This window comes from Anas acuta, chromosome 1 (genome assembly GCF_963932015.1).
Source record: "Anas acuta chromosome 1, bAnaAcu1.1, whole genome shotgun sequence".
Taxonomy (NCBI): domain Eukaryota; kingdom Metazoa; phylum Chordata; class Aves; order Anseriformes; family Anatidae; genus Anas; species Anas acuta.
Genome location: NC_088979.1, coordinates 48,055,233 through 48,078,027, shown reverse-complemented (window position 1 = coordinate 48,078,027; position 22,795 = coordinate 48,055,233). Strand labels below are relative to the sequence as shown.

General features: G+C 38.0%; 1 long non-coding RNA gene across 1 annotated transcript in view; it reads left to right on the top strand.

Annotated features, from left to right (window-relative positions):
- LOC137850129 (uncharacterized) overlaps positions 1 to 21,421 on the top strand; it is a 182,843-nt gene extending 161,422 nt beyond the window's left edge. Inside the window, exons 2-3 of the long non-coding RNA XR_011092286.1 lie at positions 20,188 to 20,296; positions 20,901 to 21,421. This is a non-coding gene — a long non-coding RNA (uncharacterized lncRNA). The remainder of the gene's footprint in view (positions 1 to 20,187; positions 20,297 to 20,900) is intronic.
- Positions 21,422 to 22,795: the final 1,374 nt, after the last annotated feature.

The following is a 22,795-nucleotide window of genomic DNA, read 5'->3' as shown; positions in this document are numbered from 1 at the left end:
AAAAAAAAAAAAAAAAAAGCTAGAGATGATAGAAAAGTTATATGCAACAAAAGTTGTATTCTAGGTATCCCTGTTTGAGCAGTTGATTAGACTACATGACCTCCAGTGGTCCCTTCCAACCTAAATCATTCTGTGTCTCTGATTCTGTGAATTCTATGAAGAATCCAAAGAAATGAACTTGAAGTATTTTTTCTTTATTTTGTCACTTCTGCCGGTCCTTCTTTCTCACTGCTTAGAGGAATGAGATAAATAGAGAAAACGAAGTAAAATATAACAATGTGGAAATACTTGAAGAAATTATTTTCAAATGAATATTTTGGAGATTATTCTAAAATTTTTGTTCAAGGGATTGTATCTCTTATTTCTATATAATGCATAATCATCAAATCCTCATTTTAATGCTACTTGCAATCAAGTCTGAGGAATTTGAATTTTAGACAAATTATTTCATCTTTTTCTTTGTAGTGTTAGAAATTCAATTATACGGCTAGCAGACAAGAATTTGTACAAGATTGCACTGTTTTTTGCTGGGATAGAGCTAATTTTCTAATAACTCATATAATGTTATGTTTTGAATTTCTGTCTTCCCAAGTAACTCTTACGTGTGATAACGCTCTGCTTTCCTGAAAATGGCTGAACATCTGCCTGCCAATGAGAAGTAGTGAATGAATTTCTTATTTTGCTTTGATTCCACACATACCTTTTGGTTTCTCTTTTAAACTGCCTTCATCTCAACCCAGTTTTCTCACTTTCACTTTTTCAATCCTTTCCCCCATCACATGGAGAAAGAAGTAGTGGGCAGCTGTCTGGTGCTTAGCTTCCTACTGTGGTTAACACTGAACTGTTTTCATTTTTTTTAAGTTTTTGAAAACCAGATAACTCAACAGAACAGCTAAAGTGGACTCTTATTTAGAAGAGGGGAAGGTTAGATAAGTGTTCAGTTTTAGAGGAATTAAATTTAATTTCTGACATACTCCAAGTGTATGCCTTAAAGGTTTTGGTCTCTCTATTGGGATTCCACTCTGATCCTGGGAAAGTTTACAACTTAGTTATAGATGTTGCCTAAATTTCTTTAAAGAAATGACTTTCAGCAAAACAGTTTTCTGATTCAAAATATTTTAATGGAGGAAAAAATATCAGAGTTACTAATCACACCTCTGCAGCTAGCAAAACTGATGAAGGATATTAAGTCCATTACTGCAAAGCAATATTTTTGATTTTGAACATGTTTGTTATCTACATTAATCTATTTTTTAATTAAAATTAAGTACTAATTCCTATTATTTATTTTTAGGATCATTCATTTTACTCTCTGTCTTTTAAATGAATTATTATGCTAAATTATAATTTAAAATTTAATTTACATGCAATTCCATGTATCAGTTCCAATGAAACATCGTTTTAAAATGTTCAATAAGGAATAGAATAGAATTTTTCCTAATATACATCAAGTTGCCTTCTTTCTAGTCAGAAAGTAGGATGGTTCTAGGTTCTACGATGGAATGTTGCCCCTGCTTCATCCTGTTGTATGGATTTCTTCTATCGCTTTCTCTTTTTTTTTTTTTTTATTATTATTATTTTTTATTTTTTTTCCTGCAGGGAGATGTGTACTGAGTCTGGCTGGGATGTAATTAATTTTCCCCTTAGAAGTGGTGCTGTGCTTTACACATGTGGCTCAAAAAGCATTTATATCACACTGATCTTTTGTCTATTTCTGAGCAGTGCAATAGATAAGACTCCAAATCCCCCAAAGCCTGTCTGGGGGTGGGCAAGATGTGGGGAGGGGCCATCAACAGGGCAGCTGACCTAAAACCATCAAATGGATATGCCATACCATGCAATGTCACACTCAGCAATAAAAGCTAGGAAAGCTCCTGTTATGAATCATAGAACCATAGAATAGCTTGGGTTGGAAGGAACCTTCAAGGTCATCCCCCAGCCATATGTAGAGACACAACCCACTAGACCAGGTTTATCAGGGCCTCACCTAACCTGGTCTTGAACACCTCCAGGGATAGTGCATCCACAACCTCTCTGAGCAGCCTATCCCACTGACTCACCAGCCTCTGAGTGAAGAATTTCCTCCTAACATCTAAGCTAAATTTACCTTCAGTTTAAAACCATGCCCCCTTTTTCTGTCATTATCTGATGGAATGAAGAGTTGCTCTCCATCTTTTTTATAAGCAACCTTTAAGTACTGAAAAGCTGCAATGAAATCACCCCAGAGCCTTCTCTTCTGTAGATTGAACAGCCCCAGCTCTCCCAGTCTTTCTTCATGGGAGAGGTTCTCCAGCCCCCTGATCATCTTCGTGGCCCTCCTCTGGACCTGATCTGACAGATCAACATCCTTCTTATGCTGGGGACTCCAAGTGAGGCCTCACAAGGTCAGAGAAGGGAGGCACAATCACCTCCCTCCACCAGCTGGCCACTCATCTGTTGATGCAGCCCAGGATGCAGTTGTCTTTCAGGGCTGCAAGCGCACACTGCTGGTTCATGTCAAGCTTTTCATCCACCAGAACCACCAAACCCTTTTCTGCACAGCTGCTCTCAGTGAATTCTTGTCCCAGTCTGTATGCCTGTCTATGACTACCCCTGTCCAGGTGCAGCACATTGCACTTGGACCTGTTGAACCTCACTTGGCCCACTTCTCAAACTTCTCCAGGTCCCTTTGGATGGCATCCCTTCCTTCTGTTGTATCAACTGCACCACTGAGCTTGGTGTCATCAGCAAACCTGCTGAAGGTGCACTTGATCCCCATGACTATGTCATTGGTAAAGATGTTAAACAGTATGGATCACAGGACAGACCCCTTAGGGACACCACTTGTCACCAACCTCCACTTGGACATAGAGCCGTTGACCACATCTGTCCTCCCAAACAACTGCCACATGCATTGAGGCCCTGCTTCCCAGGATGTAGCCAAACATTGCTTGTTGTTGGGAAGTTGTGGTGGTTTTACTCAGATGGGCAGCCTAGCTCCACTTCAGCCACTCTCTCATTTTCCCTCCTCAAAGGTGAAGAAAATATGATGCAAAGGGCTCAAGGGTTAAGATAAGGATGGGGAGATCGCTCTACAATTATTACGATGGGCAAAACAGATTCAAGTAGGGAGATAGTAAGATTTATTGCCTATTACTGACAAGCTAGAGAAGTGAGAAACAAAAGAAAGAAATCAAAAACACCTTCCCCCCATTCATCCTCTTCCACTTTCTCCCCTCAAGCAGCCTAGGAGAATGGCGGAATGAGGGTTGCAGTCAGTCCCTAACGCATCATCTTTGCCGCTCCTTCACAGTCACTCTCTGCCCCTGCTCCTTGTGGGGTCCCTCCCACAGGATGCTGTCCTTCCCGAACTGATCCTGCATGGATCACAGGCAGAAGCTCTTCAAGAACTGCTCCAGATATGGGTCCATACCTCGGGGTCCATCTGTCAGGAGCAAAGTGCTCCAGCACAGGTCCCATGGGTGGCAGCTCCCCCCAGACCTCCTGCTCCTGTGTGGACTCCTCTCCATGGGCTGCAGGTCTGGCCCAGAATTGGCTCTGGCAGGAGTTCTCCATAGGCTGCAGCCTCCTTCAGTGCAGCTCCACCTGCTCCACTGGGGTTCCTCCATGGGCTGCAGCATGGATATCTGCTCCACAGTGGTACTCCATGGGCTGCAGCGGGACAGCCTGCTCACCATGGTCCTTACCACAGGCCACAGGGGAACTTCTGTTCTGGTGCCTGGAACACCTCTCCCCTTCCCCCTTCCTCTTCACTCACCTTGGCATCTGCAAGGCTGTTACTTACTCCTTTCTCTCTTCCAGCTGCTGTTCTGGAGCAGTTTTTTTTGTTGTTTTTGTTTTTTTAATTATTATTTTTTCACAGAATCACAGATTGCCTAGGTTGGAAGAGACCTCAAGATCATTGAGTCCAACCTCTGACCTAACACTAACAAGTCCTCCACTAAACCGTATCGCTAAGCGATATGTTTATTTTTATTTTTTTATTTTTATTTTTATTTTATTTTTGTTATTTAACACGGGGCAGCTTCTGGATTTTTCTCCTGGAAGCCACCTTTATGGCTCCCCTGCTTAACCTTGCCACTTAAACCCACTACAGAAGTAGAGAATAATTGTGGTGTTTTGTTTGTTTGATTTTTCTCTATCTGTGTTTCCACATGGCCTTTTTGTTTTGTTTTGTTTTGTTTGTCCCCTCTTGTTTTTACTTTAATTAAATTATCCTTATCTCAACCTCTCAACTCATGAGCCTTTTTCTTTCCCATTCTACTTTCTTCCCCATCTCTCCCTTTGTGGAGGAGGAATGAGAGAGTTTATCAGTCCATCACTGTGAAACCACCACAATATGGAGGTAAGATTTAATTATGAAACAAATCTTATTGTTTTCTTTGTGTTTACTTTGAGTCACTTCTTTGACATCAACTTGAGGTTTTCTGACAATGATTGTGATGTCAGAAGACTGTGACTTCAGCTGGAGGAATAAACAGAAGCATCAGATAAATTCTTATAAAATAAGAAATGTTTCCATGAAAATGCCTTTGTTAATAAGAAACAGAAAAAGGAAAAAAACAGAAGAGATGTGACATATTTAGGTTGATTTTTCCCCTAAACAGAATGTCCTTAAATATTCAAGATGTATCCCAAACTTGCTTATTGCTATAATCTTTTCTTGTAACTCTTAACCCGTTACAGACTTATTTATTTTTTATGGAGTCTTCAAATATTTCTGTTAATTATTATGATTACTGAAACTTTCTTATTCACTTATGCACATATCAAATCACTTAGAAAGTAATACCATAGCCATGTTCTGTGACCATCATGATTTATTCCTACAGTTATTGTACCATGCTATACCTACAGTGTAATAGGTGTAATTGAATACCTAGCTGGAAGACAGCTGCAGTCTTAATGTGGAAACAGAAAGTTGTAGTTTCACTGTATTTTTCTTTGTATCTGCGTTTGACACAAATTTTACATTTATAATATTCACACATTAAATATTAAATTCAAATTCATCTTAAAATTCCTATTTCATCAAAAGTAAAACTACAAATTATTATAATACACTAAAATATAATATATAGATAAAAAAAAAAAAAAAACAGTTTGTTAAAAGATTGTATAAAATCAGTTCTTCAAGGGAAAAATATTTTTTAAAAAAGAAAGAGAAGAAAGAAAAAGCATCCACTAGCACAAAAATGTAGTACTTTCACAGTACATCCCCTACTTTTAATAAAAAATATGCAACATTTTCGATACAAGACATATAATATATGAGCTACATTGGACAAAAATTAAATTCAACCACATGGTTTTTCCATGTCTATAATCCCTTTTCTTTATAAGACTCTTTATAAGTCTCTTGATTAATCTCAGCTGTGGTAGTAGGATATCTTGGGAAAATAACTACTTTCTCAGGTAAGTAGGTCTGTAGCTATGGCAGGTTTGATCTTGACTGGCTGGCAGAATCCCACCCAGCTGCTCTCACCCTTTCTCTTCAACAGGAAATGGGAGAAATATAAGATGGAAGAGCTTGAGAGTTGAGATCAACTTGGGAAAGATTTATTTTATTGGCAGTTAAAAATAGAGTAGGATGGTAACAAGAAAAGACAAAACTAAAATCATCTTCCCTCTGAACTCCCCCCACCTTCCTTCTTCACAGGCTCAATTTCACTCCCTTGTTCCTAGCAGTTTCACCTCCTCCCCATATGAGGGACGCATGGGGTGGGGGATGGGAAGGCTTGCAGTCAGTTCATAAAATTCCGTACGGCTTTTTCCTGCTCCTATGTGGGGTACTTCTCATGGGATACAGTCCTTCACAACTGCTCCAGTGTGAGTCTTTCCCATAGGCTGCAGTTCTTCAAGGAATGTTTGAGCAAGGGTCTATTTCATACAATCGGGTGCAGCCCTTCAGGAACAGACTGATCCAGCATGGGTCCCTCATGGGACTCAATTACTGCCAGAAAACCTGCTGCAGTGTGGACCCCTCTGGACAAGCCACAGTTCTGCCAGAAGCCTACTCCCGCATGGTCTCTCCATGAGCTGCAGCTTCCTGCATGGCATATTCAACTGTTCTGGAGAATCTCTGCTCCAGCACCATTGTTTTTCTTACTTTTTTTCCCTCCATTCTCCTCTCACAGAACTGCTGGGCAGAGGTTTTTACCCATGCTTAAGTGTGTTATCACTGATGCACTGCCACTGGCTTGGCTGATGCGTCAGCTCTGTCCTGCAGCAGTTCCACTGGAGTCAGCTGGAATTGTCTCTGTGCAATATGGGAGCAGTCCCTGGCCTGTTCTCACAGAGGCAACCTCTGCAGTCCCCCTGCTGCTAAAACCTTGTCATATAAATCTAGTACAGTAGCCTACCTGCTGAGTTAAGAAATCATAATCAAGTTTGACAATATAAATATTATTTAGATTCTCATTATTTAGATTCTCATTTAACATTTATCACTGTGAAATATTTATATTTTCTACTGTCCACTTAATATACATATATATATGTATATATAAAAGAATGTTTTCTTGCTATAAATAAATGAAGAAGATTTACGATTTCCTCTGGTGAGATATGAACTTCTCCATGTCACTTTGAAAAACATTTTAATCTCCCTTTCTGATCTGAACCCTCTAATTATGGTAGCTTTGAAATATGACATCTTTTACAAGATTGACATTAGTGAGATGAAAGTTGTGAGAAGTAAGGAGTTCAGATGAGGAAATGATATGACAACAGCTAGGATTATCAAGAGTTCTATGTGTTAAAATCATAAGTAAAAGAAAAAGCTGTATTCAATAGACAGAGGTAAAATGCTCTGTCAGTATCTTCATTATGAAAAGAGAGAAAAGCAAAGGTGTTTTTGGTGTTGGAGACAGCTTGAAAGTGATCCTTTTGAATAATAAAATATTTTGATTTATTTGCAAAAATAAAAGATATGATGAAAAAATTATCTAGGTCCTGATCTTACACACTGGGATGTCTGAGGGTTATAAGCACTGATGCCATATTTCCTTACACAGTAAAGCCTGTAGTTGAGGCTCTGTTCATATCACTTTTAAGGATATGAAGAGTTTGAGATGGCTTATTCCTTGGACAAAACAGTCTGACAAAGGGTTTCACAGGAAAAAATGAGATGGGAAGAACAAACATTTACATACAGAAATCCTGATCATTTGGTAAAACCAAAAGACAATGGCCAAATTCAGCTGTACTAATAAATAAGGAGAGACACAGAAGATAGGAAGGTTGTTCCAGCAGATTATCCGATTTATGATTGCTAAAAAGTGAGAATGAGACACAGACTTGGCAAGACAAATGGAGATGAACACACACACACACACACACAAGATCAAAAAATCTGTCACACTAATTGGTAGGCTAATAATCTACAGATAACACTTTACAGGAAAGATGAACCTCTGACTCTAGTAGCTGGCACTAGTTCGACTTGCACATGCAGTTCCCCCCGACAGACTTCTGCATCCAAGTCATTTATGAAAGCATTAAAAAGAACTAGTCCTAAAATGGAGCACTGAGGAACCCCACTAGTGACTGGCTGGCAGCCTAACATAGCTCCATTTACCATAATCCTTTGAGCCTGATCCATCAGCCAATTGTTTACTCATCGCATTACATGTTTGTCTAGCTATATACTGGGCATTTTGTCTAGAATGATACTGTGACAAACAGTATCAAAAGTTTTGCTGAAATCCAGAAAGATTTTATCATTTAGACATCCCCAGCCTGTGGTGCCAGCAACTGGAGAGAACAGGACCCCAGCATCAGCTATTGGAGTGAAGGTCTTCTACTCCCAGCCACCGGGGCAGGTGTTGTGGGTGTTCCCAAACCAGATGTTGGGAAGAGGGGGAACCAGTATGAGAGAGGCAAGTGCAGGGATCTGCACTAGCCACTGGAATAGCACGTGTAGGTTGCAGCCCATGTGCCTGGTGCTGGCTGCTGTCAGGGTGAGGGTTGGGGGGTTGGGGGAAGAATGTGATTTTCCCAACCTTGTGTGCATGGGTGTCCATGTGTGTTCTATAGCAAGCTTGAAGCTGGACTAGCCAAAAAGTGACGGGGCCTTGAATCCAGACCAGGGTATGAGGTGGGTGGGCAGTCCATGCTGGTACACCCAGAGGGACTTGCAAATGTGGTGTACATGAGGGATTGGTGAGTGAGTACTTGTATGCTTGCAGGAAACTTCCAGACAGACTAAGCAGCAAGCAGGTGACCTGTGAAGCGGGTAAGGGGCCTGGGATCCAGGCAGGGATTCTGGACAGAGAGGCTGCACCTGTATTTGAAGAATCCAGGCAAGGAGCCTAGGATGCAGGCGAGGGTGCTGAACAGGCATGCATGCCGGGTACTCAAAGCATCCACATGTGTGGATATATGCTTCTGAATCTAGCAGCTGGTGTGATTTCATGTGCCTTCAGTAGGGACCTTCTATCCCTACCAGCCAGAGAGGAGGAAAGGGGTCTCATCTGTCTGTGTCTCTTCCATGTGTGTTGTTGAAGGCAGACATTGACTGGGGCAGCCTCTATGAATGGTCATGCCGGTGTCTTTTCACTGTCTGTGTGTCTCTGGGATACATGCTCAGCTTTGCTACTGGCTGAACATGCAAAAAAGGAAGTGGCAGCTGCATCCCCCAGCCTGGGCAGAGACCCTTGTTTCCTGGGCACTGGGCTGGGTGCCAGTGGCCCCAGTGGCCAGATAGAAGCACTGCTGGTCCAGAGCAGCTGGAGGTGGAAGCCACATGCTTTATTTTCCTTAGCAACTATGATTTCAGTAAAATTAAAATAAAAAGTTAAAAATTGCTAGTTCAAGGCAAATGCAACTTTCATTTCTGAATTCGGAATAAAAGGAAAGAACAAAAAAGCATAATGTCAGAACCATTAAGACACTTCTTTGCCTCACTGGCCCTGTCCAGCACTCCAGGGCTCCCCCAACACTTCCCATGGCCCAGGACCCCATTTCATTCACCTTGTGCTGTCAGCCCCTGCTTCAGGAGCATGCAGCAGGACTAGTCTCCAGATCACAGCCCCGTCCTGCTGTCATGGGCCCTGCTGAATCCATGTCCCATCCCAGCCTCTGTCTGTCCTTTTCCAAAGGGAGATGTCCAATGCCCAGGTTGGGGCTGCCCTCTTTGCCCCCTCAACTGCCCTGCTCCAAGCTGTGTTGTTGGAACAGGCCCTGCCCTGGCCAAGTGCCTGGAGAGCTGTCACCGTTCCTGGCCCCAGCAACAGGAAGCCACCAGACTGTGCTGTGCTAGACAACTAAATTAACCAAATTTCCTTTACAAGGAATTCTGTAAATTTGAAAAATATTAATTATTTATTACACTTAGCAATCCATACAGGTTATGGTCAACTATTTTTGTTTGTTTTACCGTGTAAACTAATGCATACCCTGAAAACTCTGGTTTCACACAGAAAAAAAAAAAAAAAAAAAAAAACAAAATAAAATAAAATTCCCTTGTATAAAATAGGAGTCAAGAGAGTATACTAGCAATGCAAATCTAATAGATAACTTTTTGTCAGTAACGACAAACAAATGGTTTCTTTCATTTCATGTCAGATATAATCTCTGTTCCCACAGTGAGAATAAGGGTAATCAAGAAATGTTTCCTAAGTTAATTTCATGGAAAAAAAAAAAAGAGTGATGTGATAAACATTTAATAAGACAGAACACAGAACTCTTTGAGTTTCATGAAGCTGACATTAATTTTGTTTGTAAGATTCTAAAATGTGTGACCCAGACACAAACCTCCCTCCCTCATCTCTGTGGGAACACAAAACTGAGCATAGGACTGTTAAACAAAAAGTACTATTGTGAGGCCATCGACCTTTTACAGAAAGGCTATTGTATTCATTGTATTTGAAGTGCAGCATTTCTCAAAGATGCTGATTTCTGTCCAAAACTTAGCCTATAATAATCTTTTGGACATTATCTTAGCTCTTTTGTCATGGATCTTCTTGGATCCAAATAAGTCATTTTTGTCAAACCTCACTACAAAATCGGAAAGTATAATTATGTCGCATAGTAACAATTTGTGGCCCAATCCTTGCTGCCCAATTAGACAAACATCAATACAATCTAAATGGATTTGCATTTAGCAGTATAAACTGAACAAATTCAATACAATATAAATGGATTTGCACTCAGTAGTATAAAGTAAACTGAACAAATTCAGAGTACAATGTTCATAGACCTAGTCTGGCAAATTTTCAGGGCAGACATGGATAAAAATGGTTTCTTCACTCATTGCTTTGCTGTCATGTGTGATCACCTCATCTGATCTCATAACACTATGTTATAATGCTTGCATTTCTTTGCAATGTTAATGATTTTTAAAAGACACAAAATTTTATTTCAATCATGCATTTTTAAAAGGTCATTTTCAGTGTTTTATGGTTTCCTCTATTTATTTATTATATTTTTTTGGTATTATTTTCTCTCAGAAACTTAAATTAGTATTCCCTATGAATGACAATTATTTTTTATTTAGGAATTATTGATCTCAGCTCTGCAAACCACATTTAGTCGACAGTCTAGTGGACCCAATAGTTCATAGCAAAGTAGACTGAATTTTGAGGGGAAAAAAAGGAAAGAAAAAAAAAAAAGAGAGAGAGAATCATAGAATCATAAAATCACTTAGGTTGTAAAAGACTCCAAGATCATCAAGTCCAGCCATTAAACTAGAACTTCCAAGTCTACCACTAAACCATGTCCCTAAGCACCTACACAACTTTTGAATACCTCCAGGGATGATTACTCAACTACTTCCCTGGGCGTCCTATTCCAATGCCCCACAGTGATTATTTTTTTTTTTCTTAATATCCAACCTAAACCTCCCCTGGCACAACATGAAGCCATTGAACATGAACATGAGCCATGAAACCAGCTAGTGGCTGCCATTCCTTGTTTGTACCTATGTTATTGCAACAGTCATTCATAAAAAGCTGAAATCTCTATCTCCACCTCTGGAGAAGGAAGAAGAGGAGGACAGCTCACCTCACTGAAAGAAATTGTCTTGAGACTTTCCATGGGCTGTCTAGTGCCATATACTGTGGTGGGTGAGTGCTGGTATACAGCCAGGGGAAGGAAAAGGGAAGAGGGGAGGGGAGGGGAGGGGAGGGGAGAGGAGGGGAAAGGAGGGGAGGGGAGGGGAGGGGAGGGCCCTTCCACTGTCCCTAGTGGAAGGGCAGGGACAAATCCCACTAGACCAGGTGGCTCGAAGCCTCATCCAGCCTGGTCTACTTCTCCTGTTCCAGTGCCTCACCACCCTCTGAGTAAAGAATTTCTTCCTTTTATCTAATCTAAATCTACTTTTTTTTTTTTTTTTTTTTTTTTTTTAAGCCATTTCTCTCTGTCCTATCACTACATTTCCTGATAAAAGTCCCTCTCCAGCTTTCTTGTAGGCCCTCTTTAGGCACTGGAAGTCCACTATAATGTCTTCCCAGAGGCTTCTCTTCCCCAGACTGACCAACACCAATTCCATCATTCTGTCTTCATAGGAGAGGTGTTCCCTTTGATTGTCCTCATGGCCCTCCTCTGGACTCATTCTAATAGGTCCATGTCCTTCTTATGCTGTGGGCTCCAGAGTTTAATGCAGTACTCTAGGTGGACTCTCATACAAGCAGAATAGATGGGGAGAATCACCTCCCTTACCCTGCTGGTCATGTTTCTTTTTGATACAGCGCAGAATACGGTTGGTTTACTAGGCTGCAAGTACACATTGCCAGCTCATGTTGAGCTTCTCATCTACATAATCTCCAAGTCATTCTCTTCAGGGCTTCTCTCAATCCATTCTCCACTCATCTTGTATTTGTGTTTGGAATTGCCCTGACCCAGGACCTTGAACTTGGCCTGGTTGAACTTCATGAGGTTAACACTGGCCTCAAGCCTGTCCAGGTCCCTCTGGATGGCATCCCTTCCTTCCAGCATGTTGACTGCACCACACAGCTTGTTGTTGTTGGAAAACTTGCTGAGGGTGCACTTGATCCCACTGTCTCCATCACTGACAAAGATGTTGAACAGTGCTGGTCCTAATACCAACCTCTGAGGAATACCAGTCATCACTGGTCTCCATTTGGACATTGAGCTGTTGATCGCAGCTCTTTGAGTGTGACCATCCAGCCAATTCCTTATCCACTGACTGGTCAATCCATCAAATCTGTGTATCTCCAATTTAGAGACAAGGATGTTGTGCATGACATATCTCAAGAAAGAGGAAGTTTCCTTCCTTTGAATTAAAAAGCAGTTTTGTTTTTGCAGTTTTGTTTTTCACACAAGAAAATACTTAGGGCTGTAGAGAGTGAAAAAAAAAAAAAAAAAAAAAAAAAAAACACCATTTTTTGGATTCTGCTTATTAAGTTGTAAGAGAAAAATAAATAAATAAACAAATAAAATGTCATCTTTAGAGAGAAAATGGTGGCAAAGAGGAGGGAAGAGAAAGAAACAAGCTTTGAAAAGGAGAATTCAGAAGAACTATGGAGAGGTGAAAGTGAAGAAGCTTGACATTGGACAAAGGCACAAAAGCTATACATGTGAGAATATGGAGGCATCCACATGAGAAACTGTTTTGTACACCACAAAAGTTATTCACTAACAACATCTGGTAACTACATATAAAGCCAGTTTCTACTGTACAGTTACAGAAAATGCTTGAATCACAAAAGATGTGTCACACTCTCCTACACATGTTTTGGGCAAAAGTCTTTCACCTGCCTGCCACAAAATACAAAGCAAGCCTATGCTGATATGCCGTGTAAATGTTCTGTGTGCATTAAAAGCTGTTAGAGTGTAAGTGTTGATGTCAGATGATGTCAGATTCAATCTGAGTAAATCTGAGGAAAGTGACTTTTGATCACCCTTTTTGTAATTATTATCTCAGACTTGTGTGAGAACAAGAGGCTAAGAGGTGACCTGATTTCTCTGTACAGCTTCCTGAGGAGGGGAAATTGAGAGGGAATTGCCCTGGACTCCTGGAAATGAGAGGATGCATGGGAATGGTGCAAAGCTGGGCTAGATTCAGACTAAGTCTGAAGAAAAACCCTAACTTTAGGGTAGTCAAACATTGGAACAGACTTTCTAGACAGGTGGTTCATGCACCATATCTATTCAAGAGGTGTGAGGAATGTTTTAACAATTCCAATTCGTGTCCATAAATTTGTGTCCATAAAAAAATAAGTCTGTAATAATGTAATAATTCTGTTTGAATCCTGTCTGCCTCTGGGCCCTGCACTGGCAATTTAATTCTTGAACCACAGATGCAGTGTGCCCCAGTCTCCCCCTCATTCCAGTCAGTTTATCACGTCTTCAGAAAACACTCCTTAAATTTATGAACCTGTTTGCTTTTGTTATTCCTGACTTCTAGTTCTAACAGTTACAGTTTTTCTTTTCTGTCTTCTTCGAGATTGATTTAACACTGCTATAGATGTTATGTAGATGACTGTGAATAGCTGGGAAAGAATGTTTTAATTGCTCGTGAGTCGCCAACCTGTTTGGGAGTTTCAGAACAACTGATAATAACCGGTGACTGCTGGTGACTGTTATGGGATCCTTGGTATCTGGCCAGGGGGGCCAAGAGATTAAGAGGAAGAAAAAAGAAGCTGAAGGACGGATGGGAGACAAGACCTGCGGAGAGTGTACAGAGAGTGTTCCATAAACTTGGAATAGTGCCGAGTAAGTACAAAGGGTGAGAGGAAGACTACGAGCCTTCAGCATGAAAGACCCCTAGAGACCCCCAGAGGAGACTGATGCGCATGCTCCAGTAGGAGGAACTGGACCCCGGAAGCTAATTATAATAATCTACTTTTTTAGAAGTAGTAATGAATATGTATTAGTCTAGGTGCATAAAAATCAGCTGCTTGATGTAACTGGTGTGCGTCCTGGTGGAGCAGAGACTCCCGGTGCACCCAGCGCTGTTTGCTTACCTCTATTCCTTTATATTCTTTTAATAAATCCTATTTTTTTATTTAATCCTAATTTGAATCCTGAGCCATTTATAACAAGAGGCATTTGTGTTCAAGAGGATAATGCCCTTAGTAATATGCTTCAAGTTTTGCTTACCCTTGAAGCTGGACTTGATAAGCTTTGAAGGTCCCTTCCCACTGAGTTAATTTAGTCTAGTCCAGTCCAGCCTATGATTTCCACTGCCCATGAGCAAGTCACTCTGTTCCTGCTTCCACAACAATGTCAAGGGAAAGAGCTACTCCTTTAGAGAGGTCCTGGTTCACCCTAAGAGGTTCAGTCTAAGAAACACCATTTTTTTTCTCCTCCCAAAGAAGTAAAATCCTGATAGCTAATTGTTACCTGCTTCTAAAGGGAAGAGATAAGTACTAGAAGTACTAGACTGTGCTTCGAGGAAGACCGTAATAGCTAAGCTTGAATTCATACACCAAAAACAAACAAACAAACAAACAAAAATCTTCTGGATTAAGAATCTCCAAGCGTTTAACACAAAAATTAAAAACTACCTTCTGCAAAATATGTTCATATGCATTTATGTGCAAATGCACTAGGCATTAGGATGTATACTGTGGAATAGGGAAATGCTGGCAGAGAAAAGGCATACTACACAAGGTAAGGTTTTTTGTTTGTTTGTTTGTTTTCCCCTGAAATACAAACTTAATGCATGTTGAGGGGCTTTAGTAGACTATTTTCCTTTAATATAATCATTTAAGCAAAATATGTTTGCTGCTCTCAGAAACACACCATGCTCTCTAAAGTGATCCATATTCTATTTCAAGTTAAAGTCTGCACATGGTTATTTAAAATTCTTAGTAGATAAAGACCTTCAAGTCATAAAGGTACATTATACTCCAAAATACTAGTGATAATAAAAATGCTTAATACATTATATTGTATAGCAAATAAACAGACTAAAACTAGAAAATCATTAAAAATTAAGGAAAAAAAAAAGTCAGGAAGGAATTCCAAAATCTCTACAAACTAAAAAGTCTTACAGCCTATAAACTTTCAAAGACATTAATTATCCTACATCATCACAGAGATTTTTAATATTTTGGAAAGGAGGGCTAGATTGTCTAGCTCCCAGTTATATATTACATTTAGAAATGTATAAAATTTAGTAAAATTAATCCTGTAATCCTATAGTTTCCTATAGTTTGTCTGCAAAGATAATTTAATTTTAACTGTAAATTTGTGATGGGTATTCTTCTCAATTCCATGATTTTTTTTTAAATACAGAATTCATTATTCTGAGCAGACTTCATCTGTTTGCCATGACATTATTTACAAACAATGTGTTCGCTTTTCAGAAGAAAAATCTGACTGAGTGAAGGCGAAGTTATTCTGAAAAATGTAGTAAGATCCCTCAGCTTTTAGAAAACCTCTGCAAATATTACAGTGAAATAGATTGTATTTAATTTAATTGCTTGTATATTTCTACATTTGTGAATATTGACAGATATTGAGGTGAAAATTAAAAATATTTTATTAAAAATATTTTCTTTAAGGTATTTCTGTTAGTGTTGGTTTGAGTCTGAAGGAAATCTTCCCTGCCTCCTCCTCCTTTGTGAATTCCTATGTATTATGTTATCTCAAACTGAAAACCTCAATAACAATAGCTATCTTTTTATTATGGAATTATGGCGTGACCTGCACATAATGCAGATCAATTATTTTATTTGTTAATATCTGGAAATCCTACAATGGTTTTACCAAAGTAAACACTGGCTTTCCCAAAACAAAGTTTGGTCACAAGGTGAATTCATGCTTTACTTCATTTTATTTCATTTTATTTTATTTCATTTTATTTTATTTCATTTTATTTTTTAAAGGCATTTGGAGTTTTTGATCATGAGTTTTTTGTTGTTTTGTTTTGTGGAAAGAAAAATATTTATATGTTTTGAAGGTAAAAGAGAGTCTCTGTGGATGAAGATACAAATGCCCAAAGGATAGTATATTGGATACTAATACCATTCTTTGACTAAAGAACAATTGTCTGAGATTTTTAGGTAGAATTTAGAGAATGAAAAAGAAATATCACCCCATAGCCATGGGGGGTGGGGGGAATATTTTATTAGGGATTTCTCAGTACATCAGTCTAAATAAGATCCAGAACAAGGTCAAGATGTTTTTTGTTTCTTTGTTTTTGTTTTTCAGAAATTAAGAACTGTAAGCATGAACAAAGAGGTTTACTACATTTATGAATGCAAAAGAAAAATAAATTTACTTATGTACATATCTGTATTACTATTTCTGTTTTCTCCTACACTATACATTTATTCAAGAGATCTAAGAAGATGATTTAAGTGATCTAAGAGGGAGATGAGACAGGCAGTTTCATTAATGTTTTAGCATATATCAATAATAATAAATATTCTTAGAAAGTAACCCCATGCTTATTGCATTTTTGTTTGCATTTTACTTTATCCTACTCTACATTTCTCTTTTGGATCATGCACTAGATCAGCATAAAAATAACATTGATGAATGAATATGAATTCAGTGTCAATGTGTCTTTGTGTTGGTACATGACCAGAATGCGCATCTGTTCCATCATGAATGCCTACACTTTGTTACGCATTTTTAGTTTTTATTTTTGTTGTTATTGTTGTTTTTTAATCAAAAATGCTAGAAGACAATCTGATTTAAATGGTTTATGGCACCATGCACCATATGGCACCCTCATTGTGTGTACCACACTGTGGCATGACACACATTTTACAGTCATAACTATACTCAAAATATAGAAGGTACAGTGCATGAAAAAAATGTGGAAGGCCTTGGACTCTTACCTTAGAAACACATGCTTACCTTCATTTACATATATGAATCACTGTCTATTTGGCATTGTAGAGAGCATAGACATCTACAGTCTAAAGGTAAATTATACTCAAATCTGTTGACTATATTTGTGACTTCAAATATAAACATATGAGCTAACTCAGACCAGCGTATTGCCTGCCTGCATTACTTCAGGCATTACTGGTGACCCACAGCCACACACTGATTCACTTGATCAAATATATATCCAGGGTCATCTGAAATACTCTCGTGATTTCCTGCCAGGCCTTCTGTCAATGCTCCATAATGACTTGGGTATCCTGTGGCCCCTATTTCATGTGTGCCAACCACATGTGGATATCTTGAATCCCTTAGGTCATGTCAAGTGATCAAATAAAACTGGATGACTATGTTTAGGCAATTAATCCCACACCCATTTTCTCTCAAGTCCCAATTTGAGGCTGCTGTCAATGTAATAATACTCCAAAGTATTTCATGAATGTGTATCACCTATTTCATCAAAAAATTACCATGTATGTGTTGGTGTATCACACAGAACTTGATCAGGTTTCTTCTTCATTTTTCAAATTCTAAATAAGCAACATGCTGAGAATCAAACAACATATAAAAATTTTCAATGCAGAAATGTATCTGAATGTGCAATACACCAGTGAAAGTGAACATATTTTTCAAACAAACAAGCAAATAAAACCAAACTGGCAGAGCAAAATCTGATTGTACAAGTTCCTTCTAGATCATAGAATCATAGAATGGCTTGGGTTGGAGGGGACATCAAAGATTATCTAGTTCCACCCTCCCTGTCTGTGGTGGTTTTGCCGTGCTGGGCAGCTAAACCCCACAACAGCTCTCTCACTCCCCCTCTTTTAAATGAGGAGGGGGAGAAGTAAAGCAAAGAACAACTCATGGGTTGAGATAAGGATAATTTAATTAAAGGGAAATAATAATAACAATTAAATAAAGATTATTATGAACTAAACAATTTAACTAAAGGGAAATAAAAAGGGAAAGGGGAAAAGGGGGGGGGGGGGAAGGGAAAAAATAAAAAGAAGGGAGGAAAATAAACAACCAAAATAAATGAAGGCTATGTGGAAGTGCAGAGGAAAGAAATTACTCTCTACTTCCCACAAATGAGTGATGATTGACCATGTCCTTGAAGCAGGGCCTTAACGCACGTAGCCGGTGTTCGAGAGGAGGACTGACGTTTTCCCAACGAGAGCCCTCCCCTCCCCTCTTCTTCCTGTTTCCACCTTTTATTGCTGAGTGTGACGTCATATGGTATGGAATATCCCTTTGATTGGTTTAGGTCAGCTGCCCTAGTGATGTTTCTCTCCTCACTTTTTGCCCACCCCGTAGGAGGGTTAGAGAAAGGCCCGATGCTGTGCCACTGTTGCTCAGCAGTAGACACAACACTGGTGTGGTAACACTGTTGTTCCAGCTACAAGTGCAGAGTATGGCACTGTATGGGCTGCTGCCGGGAAAATTAACATTCCAGCCAGACCCAGTACACTGTCATAGGCAGGGATGCCACCCACTAGATCAGGTTGCTCAGGGCCTTATCCAATCTGGTCTTGAACACCTCCAGGGATGTGACATCCATAACCTCTCTGGGCAACCTGTTCCAGTGTCTCACCATCCTCTGAGTGAAACACAGATGTAAATATAACACATACATATATGTATCTATATTATACATTTATATTTATGTCTGTGTATACAATGTTTATTATTTGAGTATGTATAACTAAAATATACATATCAGCATATTCTATTTGTATGGTGTATATATGTAGAGAGAATGTTCTTCAAAATGGTAATTATAATATACAACGGTCAAACAGTCGACTATTAAATGTAAGTAAAGAAAATAATATAGATATAAACATAAGGCAAAAAGGGTAAATCTCAAAGATGAAGACCAAGAACTCTATTCTTCAGGAACTGTTTAACCTTTATTAGCAATTCATTATGACCAAGGAATTACTATTATGCTCTTTGCATATTTATTAATCCTTTAAAAATGTATTTACTCCAGAAAAGTAATTTATTTCTTTTTATTTCATTCATGATTTGTCTTCATGATAATCAAAATGTTTGATTATCTAAGACAAACAAGGTGGCAAGAGGAATGAAACATTTTTCACCACACCTTTATAATGAGACTTTCAATATTACATTTAAAACACTTAATGTCTTTGTGCTGTATTTTGAAGTAGTTAACAGAAACTTTTAAGTAATTTTCTTCAGTTAAAGCTTTCAATGCTTAGGCAGATACTAGAAATTATGTGTAGACCTATATAAGCTAATGTTTCTATTTTCTTTAAATATTGCTTCTTATTAGATTCTCATATATATCCATACCATTTTAAATTACGGTCTGTGAAACTTCCAATGGTCTGTATAAACTTCCATAAGTTTATACTTATGGAAATTATTCATTCACATTCATTCATCCAATCAGCCACTAACTATTACTGCTTATTCTCCTATTCATAAATCTTGTGTTTAATTACTTTAAAGCTCCACACAGAGGAGTAAAATCAGCATGCTGTGCAACTGAAAGAACAACCCACCGGCCCTACACCCTGCTGATATTTATTGTGTGTTGACAGTGATGGAACCTGATATAACTGAAGTTAATTTTTTATTTTAGTAAAAACTTCAAGATCCTTCATGCAGTGTGAGTCTAGTCATTGTAACAGAGCTAGGGCTCATAACAGAGATTTTTCAAATCTTACTAAGTGAAAATCTGCTCAGCAAATACAGAAGTGAAGCATTTTTCTTTCATACCATAGATTCTCTCTGCAGAATTGCAAGATTGTAATCAAGGGTACCATATGGAAAGCTGTTATTAATTAATATATTTTTAGTAATCAAACCAAGGTACTAACCACTAGCATGCCAATTATTTTATTTGTTGCAAAAAATAATGAATTCCAAATGACCTGTAAATTATATGTATATATTTAAAATCATTTATATATATATCCTATGATATCATGACATGAAAGACTTCACAGACTTTACCAGCACTCAAAATTTTAAATTTGAAAACAAAATAATTAAAATGCAAATCACTACAATGAATCCTAATTTCAGCCACCCACATGCCTGCTGGGAAAGTTATGCATCGGGGTGCAAGCAATCCAGGAGATTCCTGGAGTATGTTGACGAAAATTTCCTGGCCTTAGTATTAGAAAAACCAAGTGTTACTGGACCTGGTGCTTGCCAGTGCAGATGAACTCAATAAAGAGGTTAAGAATGTTAAGACTGTTAAGATTGGCAGTCTGGGCTGCCAGCCATGCCCCAGTTGAGTGCCTAAGAAGCTACTTAGATGGCAGTATGTAACTAACAGTACAAATGAATAGCAAGCCCCTTTTCAGCTGATATTTTTGCAATATGTCTCTCTTTTCCCTCTTTCAGCACTTCTTCAGAATGTATTCTGAAAATAAGGAAGCTGTGCCATGGTTATTAACTGCAAAATGAATCTGAATATTTACAGTGCGTGACATAGAGAATATATTCCTAACAGGTAAACACGTCAAAGAAATACTGCTTCTGTTTTTCCTAAGATGCTGATATAATCGTGCTTCTGGCCTTGACAGCACTAAATCTGTGGTGTAATATGCCAAATAAAGAGGAAATACTGCTGAACAAAAAGAAAGAACTATGTTCTCAGAATTAATATGAACCTTCCCTGTGGCATAATGAGATTTTATTTTTCTTTGAATAAATTATTGTTTTCTCAATGGGGAAGAAAATGCATTATACTTAAAGAAAAAAATGACAAAAAACTAAAAGGAAATATAAGGAGTTTTAATTTACTTTATTATTAGATTCTTACTTTGTTAGTTAAACCATGTGCATATTTACCATTTAAAAATGATAAAAGGTAAACAATCACTTATATGATACATTCACTTTTGCTGTCTTTTAATTCCTTTTGTTTGTTGTGGGTGCCATTTGATATGGAAATTATTTTAAATATAACAACAATAGATACATTTTTCCTTTTTAACTTGATTCCATCAGAGACATTTTACAGCCAGAGGCATAACTGAAAGGAAGTTGGCAAAATCTTTTGTCTAAGATAGCCAGAACTGTTCCACCTCCTTCATATGCAATTCTATCTACAGGTAACAGGAAGTCAGAACTGAGCTGTAGTAGATGATGAAAATCTCCCTTCATCTATAGAGATTACAGGCAAGTAAACAGAGCAATACGCATCCTCAGTCTACATCCCGTCAAGTACTGTAATTGAAAATTACCATTTTATTCTTATGCTCTTGATGATATTGTGATATTTATTCAGCTATTTTTCAATTTCTCTTTGATTTTTATTGATTTAACACACTTTTATCACTTTTTTATTACAATAAATTTAGAAAATAACAAAGATTGTTACAGAGTATATTAAAATTATCAGAAATGTTTTTTTATTATTTTGGTATTTATGTTTCCTTCTTTCAGTATATAAGATCTTAACACATACGAGTCTTCACTGCACCCAGGAATTTCCAGCTGCATATTTTTCCTAAAATGGAGTTTATAATGTTTACTGTATCTTAAGTAGCAGATTTCCTCCTATTAGTGATAAAACAAAACCTGGCACATGGAAAGAATTTATTTTCTTGTAATAAAGAGAAACATTTTATAATGTCCATTGTGATTTATCAGTTGTAAATACAGAATAAAGGCAATGTGATGGAGTTAAACAGCTCTCCATGGGTCACTCTCAGATGCTTTGTATACCATCGCTTTCAAACCCCTTAGCAGAAATTTTCAGAATAATTACATCCATAATACTGATGTTAAGTAACTTATCAGTAGGACAAGAATTCTTCTGTGAAGAATTCTTCTCCTTGGAAAGGAAGAGGTGAAATAATTTTAATTTCTCAGAAACAGAGCACTGCATTGTAAAGTGAATATTGTATTCACTCTGTGGTTCTCAGACCTGCTAATTGTGCTGGGGAAAAAAAAAAAAAAAAAAAAAAGAGAGAGAGAGAGAGAGAGAGAGAGAAAGAGAGAAGCATAAATCAAGCGTAATTTCTGCCAAGTAAGAAAAACAATTCAGAACTGACAAATCAAATTTAGAGATGGAGGTACATGCCTACATTTACATGCAACAGACTCTGAATTTTTGAAGTTTTAAAAATAAAGTAGGAACACGTGTTTTTAATTGAAATGCAAAGAATATAATCACCTGTTTTAAATATCAGCCAGCCCTTCATTAAATATTAAATGATTCAAAATGTGGTTCAAAACTATTCCCAGTAGCAATTAACTCCCCCTTTGCATTTAAGAATTCCTCATCTAATCTGCAAGCCACACACTTGGGAAAAAGCCAAAGCAACATCTTTTATCATAAAGTGTATTTTTAAATGAGAAATATATTTAACAGCGTATCACCTGGATTTATTTTAAATGTCTCATTGATGTCTACTAACTGAAGTCAAATGACTTCTTCACTGTGTTTAAAATAATCATAAATACCAGTCAGAGAGAAAAAAAAAATGCACAGACTTTTGATCCCTTTGCCAAGAGAAGAATTAAACCTAATTCTACTGAATGCACTTCAGGACAGGAATCTGAGCAAAAGCAAAGTTAGAAGTGATATCAAAGAACCTACGTCCACATGGGAAAAAAAATTAAAAATAAAATAAAAAAATAAAATGTGAGAGTGACATGCCTGAATGATATGACTGAATTATGACTGATTTCAGTGATATGACTGAAATACGCATTCTACACTGTCTGCACTGTGTAGTGCTTATATTACATTTAATTTTTGTGGGACATCAAGGCCTGATGCAATTTTTAGATGAACATTAATCCAACAAGGAGCATAATGTTCTCTGTGCCTCCCTCCCAAGATAAATGAAGCCTTTTAGGAGGGTGTTTTAAAATACATAGTGACACTTATATGTAGCAGGCAGGATCCTTTGCACTCTGGGGACAATGCTGAACTCTATGCAAAACTTTGCTATTTGCATGGACTATAAATTAAAGAGACTTTGACATACATGTATAG